The sequence below is a fragment of the Camelus ferus genome, chromosome 6 (genome assembly GCF_009834535.1).
Source record: "Camelus ferus isolate YT-003-E chromosome 6, BCGSAC_Cfer_1.0, whole genome shotgun sequence".
In the NCBI taxonomy this organism is placed as follows: Eukaryota; Metazoa; Chordata; class Mammalia; order Artiodactyla; family Camelidae; genus Camelus; species Camelus ferus.
In genome coordinates this window covers 62,507,854-62,528,423 of record NC_045701.1, presented here as the reverse complement: position 1 = coordinate 62,528,423, position 20,570 = coordinate 62,507,854, and the positions used below count along the sequence as shown (strand labels likewise).

Sequence of the window (20,570 nt, the reverse complement as noted above, 5' to 3'; positions counted from 1 at the left end):
CCTTGATGTTTTGGAAGAGCACAGGCCAGTCACATTATGGCATGCTCCTCAAATGGGGTTTGTCTGATGCTTCCTCATCATTTATGTATTTGGGGCAGGAATACTGCAAAGATGGTGCTGTGCTCTTTTCAGGGCATCATATTAGGAAGCTCATGACATAAGTGTGTGTCATTGCTGGTAAACACAGAGGGAGTTTTAAGCAAGGACTTGGAGTCCTATACGGAGAAGAAAGACTGCAAGAGCCTGGAATTCTGCCCCATGTAACAAACGCTTTAATACGCTTTGACCAGCGGGCCAGCCAGGCAGAAGCCAGCCCTGTTCTATAAAGGGGAACAACAGAATTGCTGGGAAGCTGTTAGGACAGAACAGGCTGTGTGGGCTGGGACTCCGGAGGGGAGAACCTGAGTGGTTGGAAGGAATTCTCCAACAAGCAATTTGGAGGGGAGTGTAGGGCCCCACAGGGGTATCCTCACACAGCTGGAAGAGCAAAGAGCTGGATACTGGTAAGAAGAAGAGTGAAGCTGATATGGGAAAGGGAAGGAAAACCGGAAGGAAGAAAAAATGGGTGGGAGGAGAATAACAGGAAAAAGCAGCAGCATCCAAAGGGCTCAAAATATTCGCTTCATACACCTTCATGGGAGTTTAAAAACTGTAGTGTTTAGTTGGCTGTGCTTCTTATTCACTGCACTTGGAGTCAGACCACCTGTGTTAATCCCAGATTGCTGGGTCAGTTACTCAGTCTTGCTGATTCTCATTTTTCTCATCTGTAAGATGAGGAGAAAAATACCTCCCAGCATTGCCCGGAGACCACACCCCACCACATACCCCGCAATATTGACAGTGCGTCTGCTGTGTGGCACCCCTGCTCCCTGGGCTGGGAATGCTGCTGAGAGCAAAACAGAAAGGAATGCCTGCCTCCATGGACCTGACTTTCTAGGGGGGCAGCCTTCCAGAGTGTTCTCTAAACTGTGGAGCACGGTGCATAGTCGAGGAATTACTGCTCTCCAAGGTAACGGTGAGTGTGACCTGCGTACTACAGATGGGAACTAAGTCTCAGAGGCCATGGGAGCAATGGTAGCACTAAGCAGAAAAGGGGGGTCACCACCCTCTGTTCAGACTCTTATGGATGGAAGAAATGTGCCCATATGAAAACCCGACATAGCTGGTAAGAGCAGAAAAGCTCTGGAAGGACAGTCACTAAACTTCCCGGGGAGGAGGATAATGACAAGTTTTACCCAGCCACAGCCGCTGAGCAAACTGGGCGTCTGTGTGACTTCGGGAGTCTGGAGACAGCGATCCCGCTGGGGGAAAAGTTGCCCCCTGCGTTCGGCCGTTGGCTCCCTCTTGCCTTTCTGAACTTCTCTGCTCTTTCTTAAATCCGTGTCCTCCTCACATCTCCCCAAAGCCACACAAGCGCCAGCACACACACCGTCAAACATTTCAGTCGTCATGATTTCCAGTTGGACTTCATCCCTAAGCACCTACCTCCCTTTCCATTTTCTCACCTTCCTCTTGACTTTACAGAGGGCTGATTTACATGCCAAAAAAAAAAAAAAAAAGTTTTTAACAGAAGCATACAAAGCAACTCACTAAAAACCATTTCTTTTTGTCATGGTGAAATAGCCATAACACATTTATCTTTTTAAACATTTGTAAGTAAACAATTAAATGGCATTAAATATATTCCCAATGTTGTGTAACCATCATCACTCTCTTTATCTAAAATTCTTTTTCTCTCCCTGACTCTTGTGAATCTTGAATCTGCTTTTCCTGGAGTGTAGGGGATGGGCTGGGAGATTTCTCCATGGGTTACTCCTTCCGAGGGAGTTGTCCATTCCCATCTTCCTGGGGTAGGTTTTGGAACTTTTTCTTCTTCTTGGAGCTGCTGTCCTTGCTGCCAGCAGCCTCTTCAGGTCCACTGCTAAGCGGCTCCTCCTTGGAAGAGAATTTCCTCTTTTTCTTGGGGACACCCTTGTTTCCTGACTCTTCAGGGTCAGTCACTAACTGTTCCTCTTTGGGGAAGGATTTCTTCCTCTTGGGAAGACTTCACTGCCAACTGTCTGTTCAAGATCACTACTAACCAGTTCCTCCCTGGAAGAGGATTTCTTTTTCTTGGTTTTGGAGAAAGAGACGGATGCATATTCCATCCCATTCTCCTGAGGAGCCTCCTGGGGCTCTTGGTTTTTCTTTTTTATGGGTCTCTCACCTGTCCCCTCGCACTCCCCCAGAACACCACTGCGGTCTTCTGAAGATGTGAGGGCCATGGCAGAAGCTGTCTGTCTTCCTTCTTCAAGCATTTCTCCTATTTCTCCAGCTTCCTGGTCATCCCAGCAGCCATTTCCTCTGCCTGAAGCATTGCCTCCTTGATGGCATCCAGATTCTTTCGAAGAATCTCCCCAGTCTCACAGAAGAACAGCTGCTCCTCGGCTTGTTCCTGAAGCTTCTCTCTAAATACATCTGTGGGCACCTCAGAGAAGCAACCAGTTTCTGAGGCAATACTGCTTTTGTCTGCCAGGTATCAGGAGATTCAGCCTTTGTTCTCGGCAGCTGCATGGCCAATGAAGGTAGAGGGGAAAGGAGTTCATATTTTGGGGTGTTTCCCCTTGTCTTTAGGGCTCCAGAAACTTGGTCCCTTTGCTGAGCCCAGGGAATCACTCAGATACCAGGACTACCCATACTTAAAATTTTTTCATTACCTCCAACAAAAACTCTATACCTATTAACAGTGATTCTTCCTTCTGCCTTCCCCCCAGCGCCTGGTGACCTCTGTTCTATTTTCTGTCTCCATGAATTGGCCTGTTCTTGAAACGTCATATAAATGGAATCCTACAATATTTGCCTCTCTGTATCTGGCTTATTTTTTTCTGGCATAATGTTTTCCAGGCCCATCCAAGTTTTAGTGTATATCAAAAATCCCTTACTTTTTATGGCTGAATCAAACATTTTGTTTCTCTGTCCATCTGTTGATAGATGTTTGGGCGGCTTCCTCCTCTTGGCCATTGTTAATAATGCTGCTATGAACATGGGTGTGTGAATATCATTAGCTCCAGCCTCTGCTTTCAGCGCCTCAGGATACATACCCAGAGTGGTGCACTGTGAGCACATTCAAAAGGCTGCCTCCTTTGCAGATGATTCCATGTCCATGAGTGTACAAGCTGCCTCTCCCAACGGAGCACTGCATGTGGGCTGCACCATGTGTACAAACCATGTGGAAGCTGGTACCATAACCTTCACCGCACCACATTTCTCTTGGCTTCAGACTCCTGGCTGGGCAACCAATGATTAATCTAGGGCAACCCTCTCAACTTCCAGATGAGGAAAGTAAGACTCAGAGAAGTGAAGTGTCCTGTGAAAAGACACTGAGTGAATAGCAGAACTGAAATTCAAACCCACAGGTCCTGACGCCAGCATAGACTCTCTCTGGTGCTGCCCCGCCTTTCACTTCCATCACTCTGCTTCCCATGGCTCCAGCTCTGCAAACTCTTTAATTATTTGGGAAATCATTATTTTTCTCCTTTTTAAACTTCTCCAACAGTTATGCAGTTTCAAATTCCAAAGGCTAAAAGTACTGCTACGTGGTACCAAACAGGGTGGACATTAACTGTCTAATGTGGGAGAGATGCCACAAATCCCACTGCTGAAGCGTCAGCTGTGTTTCTTATTTTATAATACTTTCCATTAGTTGGTTCCCCAAATAGGAGCGTTGCTTCCTGGTTTCCGTGGTGATTTTTTAAATTTTGCTCAAACATTAATAACCGGATGCGACTGAACACGAATTCAACAAACCAGAACTTCATCATGACCAGAGCTGTCAGAACTGCATCAGCCAAATACTCGCCCAGCTCTTGGCCACCACCAGCTGGGGACACAGATCCAAAGACTACTGCACCTGGGGTTCCATTTTGATGTTAACATGAACACAGCTGCTTGGCTTTATTTGTGTTCACTGATTTTTTTTTCTGCTGATAATTAAAAAAAAAATTTTAGGGCCATTTTAGGCTCACAGCCAAACTAAAAAGAAGGTACAGAGATTTCCCATATACCTCTTGCCCCCACAGATACATAGCCTCCCCCATTATCCACATCCCCCATCAGAGTACTAAAGGATTCTCCCTACACTTTAGCGATCCAGACTTCACTAGTGGGCTGGGCAGCATGGCTACAGGCAGCTCTAGGCTGAGATCAGGCCAGTTTGGCAATGCTAAGGAAGAGAAGAACTTCCCAGGGAAGGCCTCTAACTGGCTGGCATGGGTCTCATGCCCACCTCTCCAGCTGTAACCAGAGAGCTGTGATGGGCAGCTGCTGTGGTCTGAATGTGTCTCCTCAAGATTCATATGTTGGGATCCTAACCCCCAAAGAGTTTAGTATTAGGAGGTGGGCCTTTGCTCTAGTCATGAATATGGGGCCTTCACGAATGCAATTAGTGCCTTATACAAGAGATCCCACAGAGACCCCTCGCCTGCTGCCTCCACGGGAGAACACAGCAAGAAGGCATCAGATATGAACCAGGAGGAGGGCTCTCACCCAAATACGACCATGTAGGCCCCCTGATCTTGGACTTCCTGCCTCCAGAACCATGAGAAATAACCTTCTGCTGATTATAATCCACCTAGTCTGCAGTATTTCATTATAAGATCCCAAATGGACTAAAAAAGCAGCTTCACTAAAGTAAGGAGGCATGTGCTAGCTAACCCTCAGAGCAGTAGGTCCACTGCTGGAGGTCAGACTGCGATGCCCGGGCAGGTCTGGAAACTGGAGGACAGCCCAAAGCTGACAGAGAAATGCACTGTGGTCATATCACATGATGCGGTGAGGTTGTAACCAGCCATATACAGAACGTGGGGACTTTGTAGGACAAACAGTCTAATTTCTTCAACAAATAAACGTGTATAGAAGAAGGCAGGAGAGGGGTGTAAGGAAAAACTGACAATGGATTAAGAGATACTTAAAAGACGTATCAACCAAATGCAATGTGTGAATCTTATTTAGATCATGATATGAAAAAGTCAATAGTAAGAAGACATTTTTTTAAGATAACACGAATTTTCAACACAGATTGGGTACTAGAGGAAATTAAGGCATTATTAATTTTGTTAGATATGATAATTCTATTATGTATATGGCTTTAATAAATCTCTTACCTGTTAGAGATTCATACTGAAGCATTTAGAGAGGAAATGATATCCAGTCTAGTATTCACTTTAAAATACTTTACTGTAGGGTTGGCAAAAGTTTTCTGTGAGAGGCCAGATAGAAAATATTTTAGGCATTGTGGGTCACACGATTTCTGTCATGACTGCCCATCCTTGCTGGTATGATGCAAAAGCAGGTACAGACGATACACAAACAAATGGACATGGCTGTGTTCCAATAAAACTCTATTTACAAAAACAGGAGGCAAGTCGATTTGGCCCCTGGGGGTTGGAGTTGGCCAATCCCAGCTCTAGTGCAAAGAAAGGAGAGGAGCAGATAGGTGACAAATGTTGATAATTGTTGAAGTCGGAATGAGAGGTACCCAGTAGTTCATTACTCTGTTTTCTCTACTTTTGCATTTTTTGAACATTCCTATCATAAAAAAATTCAAGTGCCCAGAAGAGATCTTTTTGGAAGGAAAGAGAACTATTTGCCTTTGACCTCTCACCTAATCTCCACTTTCTTTGCTTTTGCCTGTCTTTTTCTTAGATCTGTTTCACACACGCACTCACACACACATCTCCACTGTGATATATTTTTTTAATCAGAATGAACTTCCTAGACAGCCCCATCCTGAGAAAGGCAGCAAAATTCTGCGGCACATCCTTGTCGTGGGGTCTCAAATTCTTTCCCAGGAGACTCACAGGCCCCTTTCCTTTTAGAGCTTTTATACCCTTGTGAACATTTTTCCTAAAATGGAGATTCCAGGCCTCAGGGCTGAAGCACACCACTCTTAGCAAAGCACTGTTGTTTTCTTATTTCTCCCCAGGAAATAGGAATGTCCCGGAGAGGATTAGAAAATTAGCAGACAGCTCTGGTGAAGGGCTGGGAACATGGGCTGGAAGTTGGAATCTGCTCAGAACATCTGGGAGTTCAAAGAAAGAAATGTTAAGCTATTCATCAGGCTCCATAAATTTTCCTGAAAGCAGATAATTATGAAACAGAGAGAACACAGTGGAACATGTTGTCAGAGGAAAGGAATTACATACATCTCACTTGAAACTGCCTTGAATGTGTAGGCTGAGCACATACGTCATTTCAAAGCAAGGGCTGAGGATCTGCTGAGGAGAGACGGGCTAGTGACCCTTCTGTTCCCAGATCCTGCACTGGGTGACAAGGGTACCTGCAAAGGCTGCTCCGCATCTGTCCTCCATCAGCATCAGGCCCCAGCCCCTGCCCCTACCTGGAAGGATTTCTCCTTTGACGGACCCAAGCCCCATCCTCCACTTGACTTCCAGCTCTTGCAGATGGGAAAAGACCTTTCCTGACAACACCAGCCCTGGTGGCTTCTCCTTCTAAGGAGCTTCTCGAGCACATTCTGATGGTACCACCTGTTATCACTTAATTGTATTGTCCTACATCCCACCGAGGAGAAGTAATGCTGACTGATGCAATAGATTAACTCCAAAGTCTCGGTGACTTAACATAAAAAGTTATTTTCATTCATAATGCAAAGTGGGTGTTCCTGGCCAGGTAAGCTTTCACATCATCATTCGGGGTTCCCCAAGCTTTATTGTGTGGCTCCATCCTCTTCTTGTCCTTGGAGTCCTTGTTATTCGGTGGACAGATGAGAAAAGAGAGCATAGGGAAGTTCCATCTACTTTTGCACAATATCATGTCTGTGAGATTCATTCATAATGTGGCTTCAAAGAGTAGTTAATTCTATTTCATTGCTGTATAATATTCCATTGCATGAATATTCCACAATTTATCCATTCTACTGCTGATGGGCATTTGGATTGCTTTTTTAGTTTTGGACTATTATCAGCAAGCTATTATGAATGTGTCTTCTCGTGTACATATCTGTCCATTTCTGTTGGGTATATACCTAGTGGTAGAATTGCTGGGTCATATAAAACTTTAGTAGAGGTTGCCAGTTTTCTAAAGTGGTTATACAAATTTATATGCCCACCAGCATTGCATGAGAGTTCAACTGTTGCTTCATATCCCTGCTAACTCTTGGTATTGTCTGTCTTTCTTATTTAGCCATTCTGGTGTGAATACAGTGGTATCTCACTGTGGTTTTAATTTGCATTTTCATATTGACTAATGATATTGAACATCTTTTTTAAAGGCTCATTGGCCACTTTGGTATTCTTTTTTGGGAATTTTCTGTTCAAGTCTTTGGTCAACTTTTCTTTTAGGTATTTTGTCTTTTTCTTATTCTGGATGTGAATTACTTGCCAGTCATATGGGATTACAATTATATTCTCACACTCTGTGGCTTGCCTTTTACTCCTTTCATGGTTTTTATATTTTAATGAACAAATGTTTTAAATTTTAATGAATTATGGAGCACCAATCTTTTCTATAATGGGTAGGACTTTTTATATCCTGTTAAAGAAATCTTTGCCTCTCCCAGGGTCACAAACATATTCTTTTCTGTTTCCTTAGTTATCTTTTGGAAACTTTATTTTTTACCTTTCACATTCAGGCCTGTAATTTAGCTGTAATTTATTTTTGTGTTTGGTATGATGCAGAAGTCAAGGTTTTTCCCGTGTCAATATCCAATGGGTCAGCATCATTTACTGAAAAGACCAACCTTCTCCTGCTATATTGCAGTGTACCTTTGTTGCAAATCAGGTGATTACATATGTGTGGATCGATTTGGGGACTCTTATTATTTTAGTCTCTTTGTCTATACTTTTGCCAATACCACACAGTTTTAATTATGGCAGCTTAAAAATCAGTGATTTACATCCTCTAACTTTGTTCTTACTCAAGATTGTCTTTGTCGTTCCTGGTACTTTGCATTTCAGAATTTGCTTGTCAGTTTTCACACACACAAAAACACACATATACATCTGAGGGGATTTTGCTTGGGATTGAACTGAATCTACAGATAAAATCAGAAAGAGTTAACAGCTTTATAATATTCTTTAAGTCCATGAACATGGTATATAACTCCTCTTTCTTCCTTCTTCAATTTTTCCTGGTAATGTTTTGTAGTTTTCTGTATAGAGGTCTTGCACATCTTTGGTTATATTATTCCTAGCTGATGCTTTTTGGTATTATTAATAATGGAACTACTTATTGAAATTTTACTTTCAAATTGTTTATTGCTAGTATCAAGAAATACTATTGATTTTTGTATACTGGCCTTGTTCCCAGTGACACTGACCAATTTCTTAACTATTTTGGTCTGTCCCAATCACAGTTCATTGCCCAGAACTCAGTCACATGGCCACACCTAAATGTAAGGAAGACCACAAAATTGAGTCTATCTGAAGGCCCAGGAAGAAAAGGAAAGGAATTTTTGGGAACACAGCAGATTCTTCCATACTCTGTACGAGATTTTGATGTCCGTGGGTTCACCCTGTCACTATGTTGCAAGGAACTCTAAAGCTCTCCAAGTCTAAAGACAGCGTTTAGCTAATTTATAACTTTTGGAGCTCTTCAGAATGCCTTAGTTGGCAAAAGACTGCCTTACTAGTTATATTCTGTTACTTTGGATAATTGTATGGCCCCAAGGTAATCATAAACCACATATGAAATACTGCTTTGAAATCACTTGGTGGGGTCCTGCTCCACACTAGACATAAGTACCATTCAAATTATGCATAGGTTTCTATGGTTCCAGACTGGCATAGAAATAAAGCACACGCCACACCTCCTAATGAACCTGCAGACCATACTCCCCACCCCACCGCTCCCTACTAAAGGTGGAAATCACACAGAAACAAGTTACTTTATCTTTTGAATGACCTAATTCAAAGTTTTTGCTCCCATAATGTTGTGATCTCATGTTATGTTTAATTGTTGTTACCAGATACAAATGATTTAGTTTCTCAATTAACCTAATTTGGTTATAAAATGCACAGCTGCCAAGCTCACGGCTCAGTCACTGAACTCTGATGGCCTGTGTCGGGCACTGCTGAGTCCTGATTGGTTGGATTTGAGGGTGGTCTTTAGTCTGTCAACAGCGCATACAAGATATGGTTAACAGCTTTTGTAGTTTAATATTTACGCAGAACACAATTTCATGTATTCTGAGAACACATCTGACAATGTTCAGGTCAGTCGATTCCAAAGCTGGGATGCTCCAAAACACAATTTTTCCCCCTAAACAGCAGGTGGGAACATGGGCACGGTTCAGCCACGTGTTTTGTGCAGATTGTACTGCTGTGAACAAAGGAGAAACCTGAATGTGAACGGAGCCTCACCCTTTCTCACAGAGGCAGGGAGGGTTTCTGATGAAGTCTATTGGGGTCTGAGGCTCAGGCACAATCCTACAAAGCTTTGGACCCCCAAGGAGCAGTCATGGGCCCTGAGTGTCCCTTCCAGAGGAGCCACATCCAGCTGTGCCTCAGGCCCCCACCCCACATCAAGCACAGAGAGAGAGGGTATGGGAGTGTTTGCGGAAGGAAGAATGGGCTCAGGAGGTCATTCTCCAGCCCTGCAGAACTTTATTCTCACTTTCTCTCCCCTTCCCTCTCTCTCCCCTCCTCTCTCCCACTGTCATAGAAGATGCTTAGCTAAGAAGCTCTTCTCAGCTCCCACAGCCCCTGTTCCACTCCCTACTCTCACCCCCAGCACAGAGGGCTTTTCCCTGTGATGGCCTTCCTACTCTTTGTTTGGATTTATTTTGCTTCAATATATTTCTAAGGTGTTTTCTCCCCATATGCTGCTGAATCATATCTGAGCTTTAGTCAGTGGCTTAAATTAAAGTTCTAAGATCAGAAATAGGGGGTGGACATGTCAAAGACAAAGTAGCCTCCAGGGACCCCTCTTCCCCAGTCCCCCCAAAAATCCTTGTAGTCTTCCTCCTCCTCCACTGGGTCAACTGTAGTTCTTCTGGGAACATTCTGGACAGAATTCTTCGTGTTCATGTGTGTCGGGGAGGGTTTGTTTTGTTTTGCTTTTTCAGGAAAACCAGGGTAGTGGAGCAGGGTAACCTTGGAATAATAGAGAGGGTCGGGCTGGGACAGAATATTCCCATGATGTGTGTCTCACTTGGGGCTGGACCCAATCCAAGGGAACAAAGGTGCTGTTCTAAAACACATTCTCTGACAAAATACTGGGTTACTATGGGTTAATATGTTACCATTTTTCTAGGTTTCATAGAATTTGGGAACCAAATTCAGCATAGAGTCACCATTCATTGAGCATTTACTACATATATGCCAGGATTTTTACATCCTTTTAACAACTCTATGGGGTTGATATTGAGCTGAGGCTCCCGCCATGTGCTACAGCTGGTAAGGGTGATGCTAGGAGAAAGAACAGGTTTGTTCATCTACTCCAGTGATACTTGGTTGTTTTCATGTCTATGGAGGTAAAACAATTACAGGGCAAATGAGATCATTTCAGGAGGCAAGTATTCGAATTTTAATTTGATACAGCCCTCATAAATGTTAAAATCAAGATCTAACTAATTATCTCTATATTCTGGCCAGTTGCATAATGCCTCCTTGGGGGCCACTGGAAAAAGCAGCCGCAGGTCGTGGGTCCTGTGCGCCCCTGCTCTGGCGGCTGAGATGCACCAGTAAAATTTGAGACTGGGTTTGAAGGGCAGGGCCTGCTGACATTCTCAAAATGTCCAGCAGGTGGCAGTGTTTCCCACACCGGCAGAGCCGACCTGGGTCTGCACTGAGAGCCCTGGAAGAGACATGAAAACAAATTTGTGGGGACCAATTGTACCACCGGCCTGGATTAGACTTTTTTTTTTTTTTTTTTTTTTTTTTTTGCCTTTTTCTACATTTTATTTTCAAAACATTTTAGTAAAAATAATCAAGGTACTTCCGTGAAGAAGTAAAACCGGGTGCTTCCCTTCTCCTGTCCCCGGATGCCCTTGACTGCCTGAACCCCTCACTGTGATGTTCCCAATGGGTCTGTCCTTCCACAAACACCCCCAGGAAGATTATTTCCAACCCTCACCTTCATCCACCTGTCCCACCACCCCACCACCTACTGCCACGTTGCTGCCCCACTTCCTTTAAAGCCAGCTCCTGCCATTCAGCTCTATCCTTCTGAGCTGTAATTCTCCTGGGAGAACCAAGCACATTTCCTGGAGGAGATTGTGAGGGAGGCCAAGCTGTCTCAGAAAAATCCTGGGACCCAAAGGAGTAACCAATGGCTGCGGCTGCTGACTGTAAGGAAGACCCGTCAGGACTGACGGAGGCTTTGCCAGGTCTGTGCCTGCATAGCCAACAGGCAGCTACTGCAAGTTCAACCACAAGCAACAGTGGGAAGTATCTCATCTCCCACTCACAGCCTCCATCTGTCACACAGCCTGACATCTTAGTACTAGAGATATACTTCTTTCAATTTTGAGAATGGTCAGATTTTCTAGCGCTCCCTATTAAAAATGTAAATGTAGCAGGGACAGCATCAAACTGGGGTATAAATGCTATGGAAGTGAAGAGGGGCTGCTTCATGGGAACTGGGAACTGACAAGTGTGTAGATAAATATGGTAAGACACTCTCTGGTAATTTTCCTAATGACAATGTAAAACATTTCTATATGCAAAAGCTGAATTATGTATAAAGTTAATTAGAAAGCTAAACAGTCTGAGAAATTTCATTTTTAAATAACAGTCCACTTTAATAATGACTCACAGGCCAAAGTTTAAAAAATAAATCATTGTATGAATTCTTATGTTAAATTAAACTACCTAAGCCTTGCTGTAATACTGTATTCTCAATATGTGGTGGTGCAGGGAAGAGGCTAAACAGAAGGGTAGTATTGCAGAGGAGCATTTTATTTGGTTTTTTTTTTTTAGGGGAGTGCTGGTAATTAGGGTTTTATTTATTTAATGGAGGTACTGGGGATTGAACCCAGGAGCTCGTGCATGCTAAGCACACATTCTACCACTGAGCCATACCCTCCTCCCCTCAGAGGAGCATTTTAAATTGCAGAAGTAAAAAAATTACACAATTTGTAATTGTGATGAGTGTAAGTTTATTTTTATGGGAAAGATTTTTCTTCCCTAAAACCATTTCTGGAATGGTAAATTGTTTCCATTATTAAAAGTTGAAGTCGTTAGGAAAGAAAGAAAGAAAGCCGGCCAGCCAGCCTCTGAGTTTTGGTTAGAAGGACAGGCATCATCCAGGCAGGAGATGCTAGGAAATTTAGGAGAAAGGCTTTTTCGTTTGTTTGTTTGTTTTGAGAGGGGAGGTAATTAGGCTTATTTAGTTTTAGAGGAGGTACTGGGGATTGAACCCAGGACCTTGAGCTTGCTAGGCATGTGCTCTAGCACTTGAGCTACACCCTCCCCCTGGGAAAAGCTTTTAATAAGTCCAGTATCAGCTAACTTTTATCAAGATTATTAAATGCCTACCGAGTGCCATGTGATGTAATAGACACTTTGTATACATCATTTTGTTTAGTATTGGGCCATTTTATGGATAGGAAACTGAGGCTCCACAAAGTTAACTTGTCCAAGGTCACCAAACTTATAAGCACCAGCCAGGATTTAAACCAGAATTCAAGCTCGGGTTCAAGACCTTCCTGCCCTTTCCACTTGATCCCACTACAGTTACGCCAGAGTAAACCAGCATCACAAACCTTGGGGAAGTGACCAGAGACTGGAAATCTCCAAAAGTCCCCATAATACTTGTCTCAGGTTTTTACTGATATGCAAGGAGCTCATTCTTACAGTCCAATCCCCTGACTTCCTGGTTGTCAAATGCTTCCCTGTGGGAAACGCTGTACTTGGAAGGATTGTATGTTCCAGTCCTACAGTCAGGACGAGTATTCTGACTTGGAGACGTTCATGCAGTGCAGTACACTATTCAAAGGGGGATTTGGTCAGCCTCTGGGACACGAGTCTTTTTTTTTTTTTCCAGGCAAATGAGTGTGTTTACTTAAATATTTATCCAAAAGTGGCCCTAAGAGCAGTGGATACAATTCCCAAATATGGTGGCTTCTTCTTTGATATAGCACGCTAGAGAATGTCTAAGTTTGTTAATTCTCAAAATTAGATATCAGTGCTATATTTTTTAAAGCTATATGACTTGTACTATGTCAACAGGGAACCTTATTAGAATCACAGTGTCATCCAACTTGCAGCAAGAGAAATCAATTGGTAAGAACGTCATTTTAAAAAGTTAAATAGAGCTCTAAACTTGAATCATTTACATCTTGACTTTTAAAAATATTTTTAATCCTTTCTAAATATTCAAAATATACAATTACGTACTTTCTACTTTAAACAAAATGAATAATGTTTTGAAAATTAAACAGTATATTTTCTACCTTGTAGACAGCCTCTTCCTCTAACACTGCCACTGAGTTAGCAACTTTTACTTGATGTAAAGCTCAGATTCAGATTCCACGCCCTTTTTTGTTCCCAGCACATGGAACTCAGCACTCCTGGCAGCTCCTGCCCCTGACATACATCTACAGGTTCGGCTGCCCACACGCTTCTCTGGTTGACAGGCACCCTGGCTGTCCAGTGGCTCCGGGGAGGGAAGGAGACAACAACACACCCCCATCCATCTTCCCGTGATGACAAAGGGAATGTTGTCGTGGGCGACAAAGAGGCAGCTTATTTTGCTCTCAGGCCTGGGTGATCAGGGCCGGCCCGTGGCATGGTTCCCTTGTCATGGGAATGACACTTCTGAATACACATTAAACTGCTATGTTTTTCTTTCCACTTAAATCATGATGTTCTGTGGTTCTCCGTCCATTTAATCAACAGGTTTCCATGCTTCAGGGACCGAGAGATGCCAGTGAGGACAACCAGGTCACTGCTCAGCTTCGGCTGCCAAATTCTTTGTTTGTTATTTTTTTTGATCCCTTGACAGACAACAGTAGTGATAGTTGCCTCCAAAGTGAGGTGTGGCCAGGGTGCAGAAAGAAAATATTAGCACTCACCACCATTTTCATGTTTATCTTATCTTTTAAAAAATTGAAGTATATAGTTGATTTACAGTATTGTGTTAGTGGCAGATGTACAACGGAGTGATTCAGTTATACATATGTATCTATATTCTTTTTCTTCCAATTCTTTTCCATTATAGTTTATTATGAGATATTGAATATAGTTCCCTGTGCTGTACAGTAAGTCCTTATTTATCAATTTTATATATAGTGATGTGTATCTGTTAATCCCATACTCCTAATTTATCTCTTCTCCTTCTTCCCTTTGGTAACCATAGTTTGTTTTCTCTGAGTCTGCTTCTGCTTTGTAAATAACTTCATTTGTACTATTTTTTAGATTCCACATACAAGTGATATCATATATATTTGTCTTTGTCTGACTTAGTTCACTTAGTATGATAATCCCTAGGTCCATCCATTATCTTATCTTTTAAAGTGTCTATTTTTGGATGGATGTTTTATAAAGCATGCAGTATATTAATACACTAATAAATGTAAAGGCATACATATACGATGCGCAGATATATCAAATATAATATATGTATATATTCAAATTATTTTACTGGAGGGTGGGGATGCATGATCAAAAACTTGTGACCACTGATTTTGAAAGCCAGACTTTTGTTTTAGTAGAACATTTTTTCCCCTAAATTCCAAAAGCTCCCTTTAACTAACAAAAGTATTGCTTAGAGCACTCCACGTTGACATTTACTACAAACTGTAGGAAAAGAAAACTTAAGTACCTTCTCGTCTAGGGGACAGTAGATAGTACCTCCCGTGTGGGAAAGCGGTGGGAAGAGGAGGAAGAGAGGCAGATCGCGTGTGTGGGAGGGGCACGTCCCACTCCCCGCTTGTGCTTGAAACCCTGGTGGGTTAGTCTAGACGGCTCCCAGAGCACTGGGGTTGTCCCTCTTCCCTCAGGCACCTGAGGGAAGGTCCACATTCAACACAGGCCTCCCAGGCTGAAGATGGTGGCGAGGTAGGCAGGCTGCAAGGTGGTCTCTCAGAGCCCTGACCCTCCAGTGGGAGTGCAGCAGCAGCCAAGGGTCTCAGTCCCCTGACAGGGTGCTGGAAGTACTCAGAACCATCAGATTACAGAAAGTTGAGGGACAATGAGAAGCCACAAAATTTAAGAACCAGAGAAACTATGGACACAGGAGCCAAAAGAACCAGGTGAGATCAGCTTCACCTGAATGAGTGCTTGGGAGGTACTGGAAGCTCAGACACCACACCAAACCAGCCACTCTGCAGTGAGGACCAAGGGGGACTCAGAGACCCATTCCTAGACCTTCCACCCCCACGAGGACATGGTCGTCTCCCCTTCCACTCAGATGCTTCTACAGCCAAACACTGTTTGTGATGGGCTGAATTGTGACCCCATCCCCACCCCCATTCATACATTGAGGTCCTAACCCCTCGTACCTCCGAATGTGACCTTATTTGGAAATTGGGTGGTAGCAGACACGGTTAGTTAAGATGAGGTCATACTGGGGTGGGGTGAGCCCCTAGTCCATCTGACTTGTATCCTTATAGAAGGGGGAAATTTGGAGACAGATGCTCTCAAGGAAAACACCATGGGAAGAGACACAGGAGGAAGGTGGTCTGTTCTACAAGCCAAGGAGAGACGCCTGGAACAGATCATTCCCTCCCAGCCCTTGGAAGGAACCAACCCTGCTGGCATGTGACCTCAGACTTCCAGCCTCCAGAACACTGAGACAATACATTTCTGTTGTTTAAGCCACTCAGTCTGTGGTCTCTTGTTACAGTAGCCCCAGCAAACTAATATGCCATCTTTGCTAAAGATGCAAGGTGGATGGGGAGAAATCCGGAAGACTAAATCTATTCAAGAGGGGCTGGGACAACCTGGAAGAGACGGTTCTAAACTAAAAGAATGTGAGTTTTCTTGAGATATCTCTCAGGGGAAGTTACCAGGGGAAGTCTTCTGCCCCCAGAAGAGGAAACAGAGGCCTTAGCGGAAGATAAGAATAGTCATGGACAATGAAGCCGGGACATTTTGCACATCTGAGTGTACTGAATAAGACCTCAGCCCAGCTAGTTTCAAATCTCTGACGCTGCAGCCTACCCTGGCCTCCCTCTCAGTGTGACCAGCACCCACCTCCCAGATAGTTTATGGTTTCCAGGCTGATCACCTATGGTATTATAGTCTTACAATAGACCCCAACCTCCTCACTCCTTGCGTTGGTCCAGGTAGCAGGGTCCTAAGCTGAATAAGAAGCAGTGTCATGCTGGAGCTGGTTTGTACCAGCTCATGAGAGCTGGCTGGTCAGTTTTCAGGAATTTTGTGAGCCAGTCGTTAAACAAAGCCATTACTAAAAATTAAATTATAAAAACTTATGATCAAATCAATTATGTATTTTTTTAAAGTAATACATACTCAAAAATCCTCACTTCCTAATTATTTTACTATTATCTATGCTTCTGAGGTTCCTTGTCTTTACATCTGTACGGTGGAAATATTTTATAATGAATTGCTACTGTGCATGAACTCTTCCCAATTCCATATCCGATGACGTCCCATTGAAATCAACTATGGAACTGGTATTTACACCACAGAAACTGGCTGTGTATCCGCCCCCTCCCCACCCGCAGGAGGGCCAGCTGTTACGGGTTTTCCAGCATACACACCATTGTGTAGATGTGGACGTGGGTGTTGGGCTATTTGTTCTGATTAAGTAGTAGATCAACTGATAAAGCTGAAGCAACAACTGTTATCAGGTGTGCTCAGGTCAGCCTTGGTTCCTAAACCATGCAGGAGTGATGAGAACAAATCCAATCTTCCGCAGTGCCACGGAGGAGAGAGACACCCAATGAGGGTGACACCACTGAGACCACCCATGTGCTCCCAGATTTGGGGCCGGACGCTAGACAAGTAGCTACTGACCTCAATTCCGTTGTTCTCTTTTGCCACTGTTGAATAACGGTGCTGAATGGGGCACCTCGGAGCTGGCTTCTACCAAACCATCCCTATTCCTGTAAATTACCCTGGAACTAACTCTTCTAATCCTGCTTCCCTGCAGCAAGAGAACGAGGGAACTCAGAGGGCACCCGAGTACCAGGACTCAATCACGGGACTCTGCCGTCTTCTCTGTAAACACCCCTCCTCCACCCGCTAATACGGCATTTTAACGAGCCAGCGAGTCCTTCGGGATTCGACCCTCTTTGCATAGTAAGAGGTGTAAAAATAGCAGGTGACCCCACTTCAGTGACAGGTGCCAGGCAAAAGTGTTTTCTGGGACCACAGCACCATAGCCAGGCTTGGGGGCCGACCTGGGCTTGTACCCAGCTCCTCCACTTACCAACCATGTGGCTTTGGGCAAACGACCATCCTCCCAAGCATCCATTTTCTCATCTGTAAAGTAGCAAATCAAGGGAGATGTCAGAAGTTGAATGAGCAAGAGATAAAGATTTAAGCACATATATTTTCAAAGTTACAATGTCAGTCAGTGCAATAGAGGGGGAAATAGTAAGTTAACTATAAAGAAATGGGAGGGATGTCATAGAGGTGGTGACATAACCTGAATCCTTGCTATGACAGCAGGACATCAGACGTCAAGCATGTTATTTAGAGATCAGGAGTTTGCCCCCAGAAGCAGTAAAAACAGAACAGGTAGAAGGAGTTACCTTAAGGGTCTGGGACTCAAGATGGGGAGAGACGCAGCTGTTACTTTTCATTGCTGGATTTTTCCAAAGGTTTTTACTTTGAAATCCTGTTCAAGTGTTAGCTTGATTCAGTTTTTTAAGAAGAAAAGAGCTGTGCCTTCTATTAGCTAGATTTGTAACCTCTTGAAAAGTGAATTGATTTCATTTGTTCTTCTCTCTAGAGTTGACTTTATATGTCCTTTGGAAGTGGTTTATTTTTACAGTTTCTGAAACTCTGTTTCTGTGGCTCCTTTAAGTCTGTTTTGTATGTCTCTTGATTTATAATATGTTGGCAAATCATTCCAAATAAAGCCTCTTTTCTTGTGAAAATATGTAAAGAAATTGCACCGGATGACTCAGAGTTTGAAGTGGGAGCTCTCATCTCCGAAGCACTGAGCAGAGTGGCAGGCAGCTCAGCTGAGCCTGGTCCCGACCTCAGAACCAGAACCTTGGTCCCATTTAGCAAACCCACCTCCCACCCCCATCCCCATCTCCGGCCAAATTGGAAACCTTCGACCCATTAGCCTCAAGTTCACAGACCTAATGGGTCCATGGATAGGCTACAGGGGACCCACAAACCCCTAGAATTACATTTGCAACCGTGTATGTTTCTGGAAAGAGTGTCCAGACAGTTTTCAGATTTTCAGTCTCCAGGACCCTAGAATGGAAGAGGTTTTGCTGTCTGTAGATCTCTAATACTCCTGACAAAGCAAACTTCAGGGCATTTTACACCTTTATAAACAGTAAAGATTCTCTCCCCTTCTTATCTTTCTAATGTAGAGTGGTAGCTAAGAGCTCCAACTCTGGACCAGAATGCTTGGATTTGAAGCCTACCTTCACCATTTCCTAGCTGTGTGATCTCAGGCAAATTACTTAACCTCTCTGTGCTCTTATCTTCTCAATTATAAAACAGGGCAAATAATAGCACTGACCTCATTGGCTTGTTGTGTAATTAAACTCCAGTGGCATTTTTGGCCTTTATTTTGTTTAGTCTCCTGTGACCCTCTTAAAGACAGAGGTCATATCTGGTTCATTTCTGCATCTCAAACATCTGTTGTTGTGCCTGCCATATAGCAGTGCTCAAGAAATGAATGGATGGATCTCGAATTCAGGCTTTGCAAAATTTCTACCCCAGCTCTCCCCAATTACAACCTTTTAAAAAGGCTTCCAGCCTTGATCGGGTGATTTTTAGATGCCCAATTCACTCTTCACTCATCATTTATTCAGTAAACAAATATTTAGTGCCTCCTATGTGACAAGCACCGAGGATACCGTAGTAAACAAAACAGCAAAACCTCTTGTATTCATGGAGTTCATATTCTCTTTCCACTGACGAACCCGAAACCTTCGCGGGGACCTCCCTGGGCAGTGAAATCCTGATGCCTCTTGATGGGAAGATAACGGTCAAGCCCACAGACGTGCCCTCTTGGATTTACAGTCCTGTAATGGATTACAAATACACGGTGATCACACTCAGACCAAAATACTCCCAGCTTCCAGGTAATTGACAGCCCTAGGGCCCCTGTTTCAGGCACAGGAGCCCTCCTGGCATCCTCCTCTGGGTTCACTGTCCCCATGTGCTGGGCTGCTGCTTCTGCTTCCCCCTTCCCCTCCCCCCTCCCTCCTCCTCCTCCCTGGGCCTGACCCAGGGGAAGAGCCTGGGCAGGCCTGGGACGCTCCTGTCTCGCCTGGGCTGTTGTCAGCCGAGATCAAGGAGAGAAAGTACCAGCGGGGAGTGCAGGGCAGGGCAGCGGGGGCCTGAAGGGAGCTGGCTCTGGGTTGGCAGTGATGGGACATGTCAGGTCAAGTGCAGGGAAATGCTGCAGAGGCTCTGAGACTGAGGAGGGTCCCAAGGTCACAGAACTCACCACACACGTCCTGCCTGGTATTTTCTCTCTGTGAGCAGATATTTGACTATAAAATCCTTTGCAGCCGTGGGAGGGAGGGAAGGCGTAGTCTGTCACTTCAAACAGAAATCTTTCTACTGGACTATGGAGGCTCCACACAGAACCCAGAGGCTGGGGCAAATCAGCCCTTGACTCCTTCCTTCCAGTTGCCTCCCTGCCCACACCTACAGGACAAACAGAGCTGTCCGGCCACCTGGCCTCCTCCCACCACACGTCAGGGCCTCAGCACTGGCACCGACCTTCAGCCTTCTTCAGCAGCCCTGGCTGGGGTCTGCCCCACTGTCCCGCCTTCCGCCCCAGCTGGCCTCGGGCTCCCAGTGCTGTCTCCCTCCCTCAGTCTCCGCCCACACTGCCTCAGCTGCTGTAACCAGCTATTTTTACTTCAGTGACTGAGTATGCCTGCTTTGGCTTCCTTGGGGCTGGCATGGGGGACTGGGATTGAGAGGCTGCTTCACCTTCAGGGGTCTGGGCCATCTCTTGATTTAGGGGTAGGTCTTCTCCCACTCAGTTAAAGCAACGGAAGGAAAGAGTCTGGAAGAGGTTCTAAGTAGAGGAGGGGCCACAACATGGGTCCCCCAGAGTGCTAGGTTCATCCTTCCTTTTACACAGCGTGGAGCACCCTGAATTTCTTCCCTCTCTTTCCTCCTAAATAACTCTTCCTTGGTTTTTATGATTTAGTTCAAATAGCCCCTCTTCTAGGTCACCTTCTCAGAGCCCTCCAGTCCACAGCGACCTCCAGCTGCTCTGAGTTTGTCGAGCTCTCACCGTACAGGCGACACAGTCCCTGTTCCTGTGTGTCTTCTTCTGGGTTGAGAATCGGCCCTATTCATTATGGGCCACATGGGTCTGTGCGGAGAAGATGTTTGAATTCATAGTTTGCGTGGCCAACTCCTTGGGGGCAGAGGAAATGCCTTGACCTCTGGGAGATTTTCTCACCCCTTGGTGTCTTGATGGTGAATGGTAGGTGTGTACTTCCTTGCTGATCG

General features: G+C 44.5%; 1 long non-coding RNA gene and 1 pseudogene across 2 annotated transcripts; both read right to left on the bottom strand.

The window, feature by feature from the left end:
* Positions 1–1,809: 1,809 nt before the first annotated feature.
* LOC102506365 lies at positions 1,810–3,000 on the bottom strand (annotated as a pseudogene).
* Positions 3,001–5,363: 2,363 nt separating this feature from the next.
* On the bottom strand, positions 5,364–20,177 carry LOC106728786. 2 transcript variants are annotated; one of them, XR_004320746.1, is made up of 4 exons: positions 19,546–20,177; positions 17,660–19,117; positions 17,335–17,387; positions 5,364–9,315 (listed from the first exon to the last, which is right to left on the bottom strand). It is a non-coding gene; the product is annotated as an uncharacterized LOC106728786 (long non-coding RNA). The 2 variants fall into 2 exon arrangements; XR_004320745.1 differs by lacking the exon at positions 5,364–9,315 and having other exon boundaries at positions 14,560–17,387.
* Positions 20,178–20,570: the final 393 nt, after the last annotated feature.